The following is a 12,356-nucleotide window of genomic DNA, read 5'->3' as shown; positions in this document are numbered from 1 at the left end:
TTTAGTTTAAGAACTGGGCGATCGTGATGAAATGTCTTTTGGAGATGAATAAGCATAAAAGACAGTAGCCTAAAAGGGATAAAATACTCAATTTACTATGCAGAGTATCCTAAAAGTCACCTATTTTGAAATTGGCAGCCAATACAATTTGTTCAAAGCGGTAGCTGCAGTGGAGAGACAAGACCATCATAGTGAAAGTCTCAGTACAGCATTTTGAATTAGTTGAAGGTTTTTGAGCAAGTCCAAAGCAGATCTGCAAAATAAACAATTGTAATGATCTAATCAACTTAAAACAGTCGCATGCACCACTAATGGATGGGACTGTACTGGAACAAATGGAAGACTTTTCCATAACAACCACTTAAGAGCCAAGCAGATTGCAAAGTGATGAACGTGGCTGTCCAAAGACAGATTAGGATTCCATACTGCTACCTCAGTAATTGAGGTCTCCCCCAGAAATCATGTCCAGAAGCCACCAGGAAGACCATGGGAAAGATCATGGCCTGGAACCAATAAGACATCAGTCATACCTGAATTAAATTTCAATAAATTGTCTGCCAACCAAGAGGCTACTAAAAGAATACATTTGGGAAACATTGGTATTCTTCAAAGAATTTAAAATCTGTGCGTCATCTGCATAGCTCATAAAACTGGACTCAAAAGAATGGGTTATTTGTATATGAGGCATTAAGCACACAAACGTTAAAAAAGTGTGGGGCTTAACTAGGAGCCCTGTGTGACTCCCTGTTCTAAGAACTTGAACTGAACCCAATAGATGCAAGAAAGATAAACTGCCTGGTATCTAGAGCCCAGATAAGAAACCATTTCTGAGCCGAACCCTGAATACCATTTTCTGCCAGTGCCACAACCAATCGCTTGTAAGACACTGCATTGAATGCAACAGATAAGTTCAGCCGCATCAAGGTTGCCAAATGACCCATATCTGCCAGCATTCAAAGGTAGTCTAAAACAGAGACCAATGCAGTTTCGGTCCCATGTGATGAATGAAAGTTTACTTGAGCATCATTGAAAACCTTATTGTAGTCCACAAAACCGGGCAGCTGTTCTTGTTTTTTTCTCAAAGGAAAAGGTAAAAGTGAAATAGGGTAATAACTTCTCATACAGGCTGCGTCTGCTATCGTTTTTTAAAGCATAGGAATAATCACAGCCTTCTTCCATATGTCTGTCAAGGTGGCAGATTGGATAGATTTGTTGCATAACTACAAAAGAAGGTTGCAATACACAAGAAGCCAACCACTGCCATACTGCAGTGGGAATAGGATCAATGGAGACCTTGATAAGATCAACCTGAATGTATCAGGTAGAGCCTTCATAGTTAAAAGATCAAAATTCAGAAGGGAAGATGCAACCACTACACTAACTGGTAAAGGCAGCTCTGTAACATCATATTTCATCATAGAAGAATTAAACGTGGCACAAATCTTTTCAGAGAAATGTGAGATTGTTACACAACTCTTGCGTATGCTCAACTATCTGGACAGAGCAAGGTGGAGCAGAGAGGCCACATTCCACCAAATTTTCAAGTGCAAAAATCGGATTAACCTGGTGACCTCTGTGGTGAGTAGTACTACTGACCACTTGTGTAAGATTCAACAAAGCTTGGAAGTTTAATAAAGCTATGGCAGAAGAATTATTAGTGTATTTAGCCCATACATTAAAACCTCCCAGTACAATAATTATGGCATCACTAATCATTAGTTGGGCCAAGAAACCAGGTAAAAATCATTAAAAATCCAGACATGTTCTAGGAGGACGACTAAACCACCAATCATGTCCAGAAACCCACTGTCCAAAAAAGTTATCTTGCGCAAGTTCTATACTACTTTGTGAAACTTCCCATCTGGATACCTCAGAGCTGGTTCAGGGAGTTGAACGTCCTGCTACGCGACCTCATTTGGGATGGGTGGTATCATGGGGTATCACTGAAGGTACTGCAGCCCCCAAAAGGGATAGGAGATCTGGGAGTACTGGACTCTGAGGTATACTTGTTATCATCTCAGCTACAGTGGTTGGCTAGATGGCTGGCCAAATTTTACACTGAAGATCAAGGGGAAGTGGGGGAGTCCTGCCGCAAAGGTGTTCTAGTTGCTCTGCTGCTGAGTGTGGCAATCCAATTTGCTCACCATGGCGCTCTGCTGCTGGAAATCGGTTGTCTGGAAGACTTTACACCACCCATTGTACACCCCCGCTCAGCCTATAGTGGCCATGCCCACACCTGGGGGAGGAATCTTCATGGAATGTAGGATGCGAGGGTGGACTGTAAAGGGGGCACGACACCATAGATAAAGCTATGTGGAGGGTATGGCTTGTACCCTAGATGATCTGATGAGGGACGACGGCCTGACCTGGCACAATTTCTGACATTTGCCGCTCTAACTAGGTCAATGCCCCACCTTTGGGCGGTGGGCCCGGCAGACTCACTAACGCATGACCTGCAATGGTCTCCATCTCAGGAGAGCTCCATTACCAAGGAGATGCAGAAGGTTACTTGGTCTAATGCAAGCAAAAGTGACATTAATATTTGTAGTGGCTTCTCAGAGAAGAGAGAACTCATCTGAGATGTAATCCATCCTCACAAGTGGGGGAAAAGCTTGCCGCTACACAGTGTCCAGATCTGCAACTATGCACTGAATTATCTGGTTTTGACATTCTGGAGATAAATACCATGCGGACATAGACTTCCAGATCCAGAACTTTTCATGAACCCCATGTTATAAGGACTGGAGTTACAGGTAAGTTGCTGAATTATTTGGAATGATATGACCTTGCCATTAATTAAGAATTTTAGACTTTCAACATCATTTCTGGGCTTCACCATAATTCTCCCACAAAACCTCACACAAGGAGGGTGCAGAGTTTACAGTATAAGGCTGAGGAAATACCAACTGATGAAAATATACAGAACGGACCAGGTTCTGAGGAGAGATCCACCAATGGATGGAACTGAAGATTCCACTATATAGGGGGGACGTACTTGTAGATGATGCTATACCAGCAGGGAACTATAGGTATGTGCATATGGAAGAGCAGAAGCACACAGTTTGCCCAGCTTGCCACACACAGCAGTTGCACACATGGCGGTAATAACTTTTACAAAGGAAGCTCTGTATATCAGGTTGCTAAACATTCAAGCAGATGTGAGCCACTGGTCTCAATAAGCTGCACAAGTACTGGTATAATTATTAGAAGAGGCTAACTGAAAACCTATGCGACCGTGGGGAACCAGAGAGGAGATATACAGATTTCTGTTCCAGGGAGGAAATTGGACTGTACATCTGTTTCCCGCACTCTAATAACTGACACCCACTGAATAGCCAGATAACATCATCAGATCTTGGCGGCTCTGTTGAGAGCTCAGTTACCATATAACGTATTAAGGTTCAGTGAGTGTGTCTCTGACACAGGGAGTTACATGAAGGAGTGAAGGACAACGTGTCTGCTGCAAGTTCTGTTCCCTTTAAAGACTTGGCTGGCAGCTGTTGAATAGACAGTGTCTTCTTCACTCATAAATGTTCCTATGGTTCCAAATGCTTTTCTCACAATCATGTGATATTTTAAGTCATTCTGAAATCCCATCCAATTTCTTATCAACTACGCTACTTCCCAATGAAATAATCAAAATGAGTCAGTGATTGGAAGGATATGTCGATACTGGAGCCTTTAATGTCCTTCTTTCCCACCACAGTTCAAATTGTAATAATTTCAATTCATGAGGATCACATTACAGAACCTAAGAATACATTGAAAACAATCTGTCAGAAACCTTAAGACTTGCGAGAGAAACCAGGTTCATCAAGAACAATGCACCTAGAAAAAGAAATGATATAAGAAATATTGCTTCAAGAAAAAAATATGTCCAGACGTAACATATGCCATTTGGACACAGACATTAAACTACTGAGCCCACAAGAGACAATGATTTGATTACAGGCCAGGTGAATAATGCTTTTCAGAATACTGTGCTACTAATGGAAATGATCCTCGGAATACAGTGTAAATGCCCATCAAAATATTGACTGAGGTGAGAGCGCTGTGCTCAAAGCAAACAGCAAACACAATGTTGTAGTATGAGTGACTTGCACAAAAAGTACTATGACATAGCAATAAGATCACACAAAAAATCTTTGGGTTTAGAGAAACTGCAGGAGGGGACAATGCCCATCAGAATAGTGCCTATGTGCCTTGTTTGTCTGTTTGGCCCTCACATCTATCGGGTGCTGCTCCGTGGGTCCCCTACCTTCTTTCCAGCCGGGCTTGGCTCCGCATCCTGCTCCTTCCTGCTGAGACAACCGGCTGGGGTTGGCTCCGCCGGTCTGGTTGCCCAGGACTTCATCCCCCAGGATCCTTTGGGACCGGACGCTGTCACTGCAAAGCGCCAGGAGGCGCATAAAGCCCCGCCTGGGGCCGAGTCCTTTGTTTGTTTGTCTGTTTGGCCCTCACATCTATCGGGTGCTGCTCCGTGGGTCCCCTACCTTCTTTCCAGCCGGGCTTGGCTCCGCATCCTGCTCCTTCCTGCTGAGACGACCGGCTGGGCGTGGCTCCGCCGGTCTGGCTGCCCAGGACTTCATCCCCCAGGATCCTTTGGGACCGGACGCTGTCACTCCAAAGCGCCAGGAGGCACATAAAGCCCCGCCTGGTCCCTCGTCCCGCGAGGATGCGCCGGGCTAAGCCCGGGCAAAGCGAGACTTGCTCTGTCCAAAGTAGCCCATTAGTATCAATGGCCACAATGGGTAAAAATAGTAATAAATCTTATCCGATGACCAGACAACATGTTGCCGCGACTCAACCTCTTCCGAGTCTAACAGCAATCGATAAGATGCTCCAAAAAACGATAGGGATGGTGGCGAGAGCAATAGAAAATACGGAGAGGCGATTATCGATCACCCCAGCTGGCCCCCCATTACAACCAGTGGGGGACTCTTCTGTAGTCACGGTTAATCCCCTTGATTGTAGTTTTTATCTTACGACATCCTTTTCTGAACTACCTTGTGCCCAGGGCGCTATCAGTACTACCAATAATCCACTCCCGTCCAAATCCCTCCCGCATGTTTTAGTGGAAAAGGTACCCAAATCTCGCCCCAAAAGCAATAAAAGTAAAATCCAAAAGAAATTAACTAAAAAATATACACCCCCCCACTGTACCTACACAGGTTGTTGACGGCCCATCTCCTGTAGGAACCCCTCTTTGGATTACCCACTTATTACTTGATTTTCAGATCCATATCGAACAGATTATCAGCTCACTTATTAAACCATTGGCATCCAGATTGGATAGACTGGTTTCCACACTTAATAACATTGATCTAGGGAAGGCGAAACCTGTGAGCGGAATAGTAAAAAGTGAATGGACTGAGCTCGAGTAACACCAATCCTACCATACAAGTTGCTAATGGAGCAGATGGGAACCTTGCTGTCAGGTCAACCCTTGACAACACTAAATTAATCGATGGTGCCCGGGCCTCGTCCAACAGTAACAGCAACAACATTGTACTTGCAACCTCTCAGGCAATAGGTAACCCAATCACAGACCCGGTTCTGCCTTTGCCTAGTGATGGGAAAGTAGTGGGTGGCCCTAATACAGCATTGAGGGGAGGGTCTAACAAGGGTAAAAAAAACCCGGATCGACAAGATTTAAGTAGTATAAATAGCCCACCAAAGGGTTATACCATGAAGCTGCCCATCATTAACCTGTCCTCATTGGGGTTCCCCCCTAGCATATGGGAAAAGTGAGGATCACAGTGACCTTAAAAATAAATGTATACATTGGTTAAGGACCAACAGGCCTTCTCCCCCTAGCTCTTCAGGAGAAATTCTATTTGTTATTAGAGCCGACTGGATTGGGTCGGGACCTAAAACTCTGACAGGAAATTGTGTGGTTATAAATTTTAGGCACAAATGTGCCGTAGAACACAATCTGGTCGAATACTCAACTCTTCCCCCTGCCTCTTTCATATTTTTATCCCACTGCCCAGAGAAGAATAGGTTGGGATCTGAGCTCTAGGCAGCAAGGCGCTTACAACGAACCTTCTTATAGTACTCATCAGGGAATTTCATTTAGGGAGGGCACAAGCCCACATATCCCCTTACTCTCCCTATAAAAAAAATAGGTTCAGCCCCTTGGAGTTGGTGGATTGACGCCCCGTGGGGCATTACTCTATACCTTCTATGGCTAATAGTACTTATAAATAAGTCGATGAAGTGTAGGGAAAGGATTCTAGCACTGAACTAGTGAACACAAGAATACACCATCTTCGTATCCCCGAAGATGGGATGCAACTGGGGGCACCAAAACAACTTGTGGAGTCTAGTGCCCCTAATGATCCACCACTTTGTGGTGAGACCAAGGAAAGGATACCTGAGCCTAGAAATCTAATTCCAGGTGTCGGGATTCGCCCAGGCATGGAACGAGCACCATCCGATCCTGTGAGACCTGATGGTAACATAAAAAAGTTGTCCTGGAATGTGGCTGGGCTGAAAAATAAATTGCTGTTGCCCGAGTGGGGTTCCTTCATGGCTTTGCACGATATCTGTTTAATGCAGGAAACCTGGGCTTTGGAGGAGAGAACTATGTCTGGTTTTGCCACCTTTGATATCCTGGCTACAACAGGGGGTAGGGGGAGACCATCGGGTGGGCTTACAATATGGGTGGCCACGTACCTGGGTGACAGGGCTGTACAAATGCCTACCAACTCCCCAGACGTCCAATGTGTACTTCTAACCCCAGAAAATAGGCCCCAGGTGGCTATACTGAATATTTATTCAAGACCAGTTAAGAGTGGGCGGGAGTCTGTTGCATTGGATGCACTAAAAAATGTTATACAGTCACTTGACCCAACAACGGTTTTGGTCATTGGAGGAGACTTCAATTGCCAGTTTGAGCCCCTGGCGAGTACAGAGCAGGGTGAACAGGATGATGAAGATCAGTTCTGGCATGTTCCTGATCCACAGATCCCCCCTGTTAAGGCATGGTCCCCATTGGTCCTACAATTACAATCATTCTCTCTCACAATGTCAATGCGGGCATGCAATGGGCGGGTGGAGCCTGATAGACCCAGGACAGCTATGTTTAACAGGCTATGCCAAACTTCCATCATCGATTATATAATGATGGAAGTAAAATATTGGGATAGGCTGCTGGAGTTCAGGGTGGTACCAAGATATGATAGTGACCACAGTGCCCTCGTACTAACATTGAAAGCTGGAAGTTTTGGGCTGACAAATTTGGTGCCCGAAGGAACTAGTGTAATCCCGCCCTACATTATGGCTAACAATAGACGTAGGGTAAAATGGCCATATCTACAGGAGTCCCCCACTAAACTGGCTAAAATATATAATATAGCCATACCATTGATTTCCGAAATGGGGGATGATGCCTCTAAGGGCAGAGCTGTGAAAATTCACAAGCAATTGGCAGACGAGCTAGTGGATGTGCTTTGCTCCGCGGTTGTGGTAAACCCACCGCGGGCTAAGACACACCCCTGGTACAATGCCGTCTGTAGAAAGGCAAAAAAAGAGCTATTAGCATCAATTAAAGCCCAAGATAAAGTAGGTATAAAGAATTCTCGACTTCTCTATAAAAAAGCAATTATAGGGGGTAAGAAGGATTGGGAGGATAAGATGTGGGAGGAGCTCGGATCTGCACTTAAGCGCAGGGACACCAAATCCTTTTGGGCCATTGTTGCTACAGGCACTAGCGGGGGCGACCGGGTATGCTCCCCTAATATAGCATCCACAGTGTGGGAGGCACACTTTGAAGCTCTATATTCTAGCGTCGAATTAGAGATTATATCAGACCCAAGTAGTAAACTCCCTAAGGAATCAGAATTGATGGGGTTGGCTGTTTTGGAACATGGGGAGGACGGGGTGCCTCACCCGCCGGCCTCCCCGGGCTCCCGCCATGAGTATCGATTGGTGGGGGCCTTGGACGGCCGGCAGAGGAGGGAACATAATGAGGTTGGGGAAGTGTGCCATCTTCAATGGCACAAGGCTATTGCCCTGAAGGAGGTTGAGTTAGCAATAGGAAGGTTATCTCCCAATAAGGCCCCTGGTTTGGACAAACTGCCAGGAGACCTATTTCGTACCCAGCCCAAAATATGAGCCCCATATTTGGTTGTCTTGTTCAATGAGATTCTATCGGGGACTGATTTGCCGGGGACATGGCTCGGAGCTGAGATGGTTCCCATTTATAAGAAAGGTTGTCCGTTATCCCCATCCAACTATAGGCCCATTAGCCTTATAGATACAACTCAAAAACTAATGGGCAGGATTATTTTGGATCGGGTTTTGGGTTGGATGGAGGAGAATGAAGTATTGACAATCCTCCAGGCTGGTTTTAGGTCAGGCATTTCCACCCTGGACCAAATATTTCGCCTGCAGGTTTTATTTTGGAAAACGGCAAGTGTGGAGGGTGGCAGCCTCTACCTTGTCTTTGTTGACCTGCGGGCTGCTTTCGATCTTGTGCTCAGGGATACGCTATGGAAGGTCCTGACAGATCTGGATCTCCCACCCTACCTCTTGGCCGTACTAATTAGACTACATACTGGTAATTATGCCCGGGTTAGGTGTGGGAGGCATGGGGACCTTTCAAAACGTTTCACTGTTCTGAAGGGAGTACGCCAGGGTTGCGTTTTGGCCCAAACACTATTTAGTCTGTATATCAATGGTCTTGTAGATCATTTGTCTGGTATAATAGACAATGATGCTCCTAGACTAGCGACCGGGAGAGTGCCCGCTCTGATGTTTGCGGATGACACTCTGTTATCCAAAACATCATCGGGCATTCAGCGCATTCTGGACGGCTTCGCGGCGTTCTGTACTTCGCGGGGATTGGAGATTAACTTGGATAAAACCAAGTTTATGATCTTCAATCCCCCCCGAGGCAAACACGCCCGAACCCTGTCCGCAATGGTATTTCCCTGGAGAGGGTCAAAACCTTTGTTTACCTTGGCGTAACCATAACGGAGAATTTTGATTGGGGCTTTCAAATTTCCAAATCGGCCCTCAAGCTAACACAAATAATTGGGGGCATTAGCAAAGTTCGTAGAATATCTGATCTTAAACCGATTGCCCCGGCCCTTGAAATCTATCGACTTCAAGCTAGAATGGCCTCAATCTACGGCGCTGAATTTTGGGGCCATAAAAATACATCTAATCTATTGAGGGTGGAGCAGAATTTTATGAGGAATTTGGTAGGATTACCTCTAAGCACACCACTCATTCCTCTGCGATTCGATCTGGGGCTGGAGTCGATAGAGGAGCTTGTAGCTGCAAGACCTATGCTCTATTGGAAGAGGCTGTGGTCTGCCCCTGAATTGGCTCCCTATAGAGCAGAGTTTTTGGAGATTTGGCCCTTGCTAAAAAGTAAAAACATCCCATGGTTGCTCCATATTAGGGCTCTTAGTAAGAGGGTAGGTATCCCACAACTTTGGGAGACACCTGAGCTGTCTTGTCCGGGGTTGCCGGAATTGGAATTACAAACCCAGTTGAGGAGGCAGAATCTGTTAGCCCTGCAGACATCGGTAACCCTGGGCAGGCTGTCCGCTGAGTTCCTCCTAGTAAAAATGGAACTCCGATTGGAGGAATTCCTAGATGCAATACAACCTCCCCTAGCGAGGAAGTTGTATCTACAACTAAGGTACGGTAGCCTGCCCATTAGGTCTTTTACCTCTAAATGGTCCAAATCAGATGGGGAAGCTTGCCCTGTATGTAACCATAAACGTGAAGACGTTCCCCACGTTGTTTTTTTGTCCTGCATATGTTAAAATAAGGAAATGTTGGTTAATCCCACTATGTAGGAACTTTGGATTTCGCCATTGTGCGCAGGCCAGTCGGGTCTTGACTTTCGATACTCATCCCCTTGTTGTCTTTTCTGTATCCCGCTTCCTACATGGCATGTGGCGCAGAAGGCAAATCTTTGTATAACATATGTGATTGAGAATGGATGTTTTTATTTTTTCTTCTGATAACTTTTGAGTTTCATTCTTGTTCTTAACAATTGTTGTTTTGTATCGTTTTAATCTTTTGTGCTCTGTATGTATTTTATTTGCACTTTTATGGTCTTTGACCAAAAAAAAGTTATCAAGAGAGAGAATACTTTACAATGAGAAAACGTCCATCAGAACGTAACTTCAAAATGGCCAACACAAAATAATACTTTGTCAAGGTGCGTATGCCTATAAAAACAATGTCAATAAGGCAATCATTCTCAGAATAAAGTAATAGGGAAGAGCAAAGTCAAGGTTCGAACAAGGAATCAGTATCTAGAGGCCTCAAGACTTTGGGCAATCTGTGTTCCAATGTCCCCAGAAGCCCCACTTAACATTTTAAGTTACGGCCTTTTGTGTTTGCAGTCAAATTAATCTTTTTAAAAAGTATGCGTGTATTTGGTAATTCTACAGCATAAAACTAGCCAAAAGGCAGCGGAGCGCTGTACAGGGGCAAAGACAAAGTCAACAAGTGACATCCAGTGGCTAATTAATCTGCCAGGAAATAGCTTTCATGTTGCTAACTCACAGTAGGCTTTAGCAGAAAACTCATGACAACAATGTTCCCTTTTATACAGAAATGGCCCCAATGTTGCAAATGCTTATAGATATCACACCCAAAGACCACATAAGGTCTGTCAGGCATAGTTTTGAATGGGGCATGTTTTGGGACTAGGTGTCCAGTTTATGTTAATTAGCTCAAAAGAAGGAATGAGTTCCACTGGTAAACCAGGGGATTGCCGCTAAGCAACGTCTATAGCCATGTCCCCAGGTTACTAAAGGTTTTTTGTTTGGGCTGCTGCTTTCACCCACAGCTTTCTGATAATTTCTTCCTGGGGCAAATGTGAGCAAATTTCCACAGGCACACCAGCTGCAATCTGAATACAACAGATTGTCATCAGTGACGTTTGTGACAGACAGCAGTAGTTTTCTACTGATTAGCAGGGCAGACAATCTGATCCATTCACAAGGACAGTAAAAAACAAGCATTTGCAATGCAATAGGTCTCCCATTTACGCAAGTTTGAGCTATTGGCATTTTATGTGACAATGCCTTTTATTTAGGTTTTAAAAACCAAAACATAAATAAAGGGCATTGTAACTTACAATGCCAATCGCTCAAACTCGCGTAAATGTGAGACCTATTGCATTGCAAATGCTTGTTCCCTTCTCTGACTACTTCCCTCGATTTCCCCTCCCTCTCCCCGCCTCTTATATTGTGTCTCCTCCCATCTTTGTCCTCTAGTTTCTGACCCACCCATCCCTAAAAAAATCTAAATAGCATAAATCATTTTTTGCTCCTATGTCTGCAGATAGCTTCTATTGTTCAAGAATAACAAAGCTTTTTTTTTTTTTTAATAGCGCCTGCTGCCACTGTATTTGTTTCTTCATAGCGCTCGTAAAATCATGATAATGTATCTGTTGAGTGACGTTTTTCTAACAAGTTCAAGCAAACACTTTGGAAGGCGCAAAGTCTCTATCAGAAGTCCCAATAAATTAAAAAAAAAAAAAACTTTTTGTAGATCTCAAGCAGATTTCCGAGGCCAGGGTAGTGATCTGCCAGATGTCCTACCCGGACATAGCTGCCTCTTTTGTGTGACACTGTCAATCAGTCTACTTTATAGCCAATCATTGGTTGTACTGTGTGACTTGTGGGGTGCAGCTTTAAGGGGTTCTAAAACCCCAGCATGCAATGTGCGTTAGGTTAGAAAGCTAGAACTGAATGAGTGTGCCACACACATCTAGCATCACCAGCAGCTAGATTAGGCTGACATCTGTTGCCTGCACGTTGCACTGAGTTAGCGTCCTACAACATGTACATTAACCCGCTAAATTATGATATAGGGATGATAACGAGTGACTTGCAGGCTTCACTCCGATATCTGTAGCAGGGTCTTTGACCGAGTGAACTATCCACATGGCTATCCGACTCACTTAACCGTTAGAGTGCCTTGATAAAGCGCCTACTAAATCTGCCTTCTGATTCTCCTCTTTGCCTTGGGCGGCGTAAGTGCATAACGGATATTCTACTACAGAAGAAATGTGTATTTTTATATCGTGCTTCTTCAGTGAAAAAATACAGCTATTGAGTATGCCTGCTAATTTGACATCCGTCTCGTGACTGTTAAAAAACAAGCTCCGCCATTGGCCTCGCAGAGCGAGCAACGCATGTGCGCTGCAACGCTAGACCTAAAAAAAAAAATTTTTTAAAAAGGGCACACTCCCCTGCTCAGAGAGAGCGCTATGTTTTCCTTGGCTCAGAGCACTCTGCTATCATTAGGAATGATTATCGCTAAAACTCAGTCACTAATCATGTTCAGTTTCAGTTATTAATATATGGCATTTAATATCA

General features: G+C 44.5%; 1 protein-coding gene across 1 annotated transcript in view; it reads right to left on the bottom strand.

Moving 5' to 3' along the window:
• Window positions 1–12,356, bottom strand: part of KDM4C (lysine demethylase 4C) — a 1,697,337-nt gene that overhangs the window by 774,895 nt on the left and 910,086 nt on the right. The gene's annotated exons all lie outside the window — the stretch shown is intronic.

The sequence above is a fragment of the Triturus cristatus genome, chromosome 2_1, assembly GCF_964204655.1.
Source record: "Triturus cristatus chromosome 2_1, aTriCri1.1, whole genome shotgun sequence".
NCBI lineage: Eukaryota > Metazoa > Chordata > Amphibia > Caudata > Salamandridae > Triturus > Triturus cristatus.
This window is presented reverse-complemented; position numbering and strand designations above follow the sequence as displayed.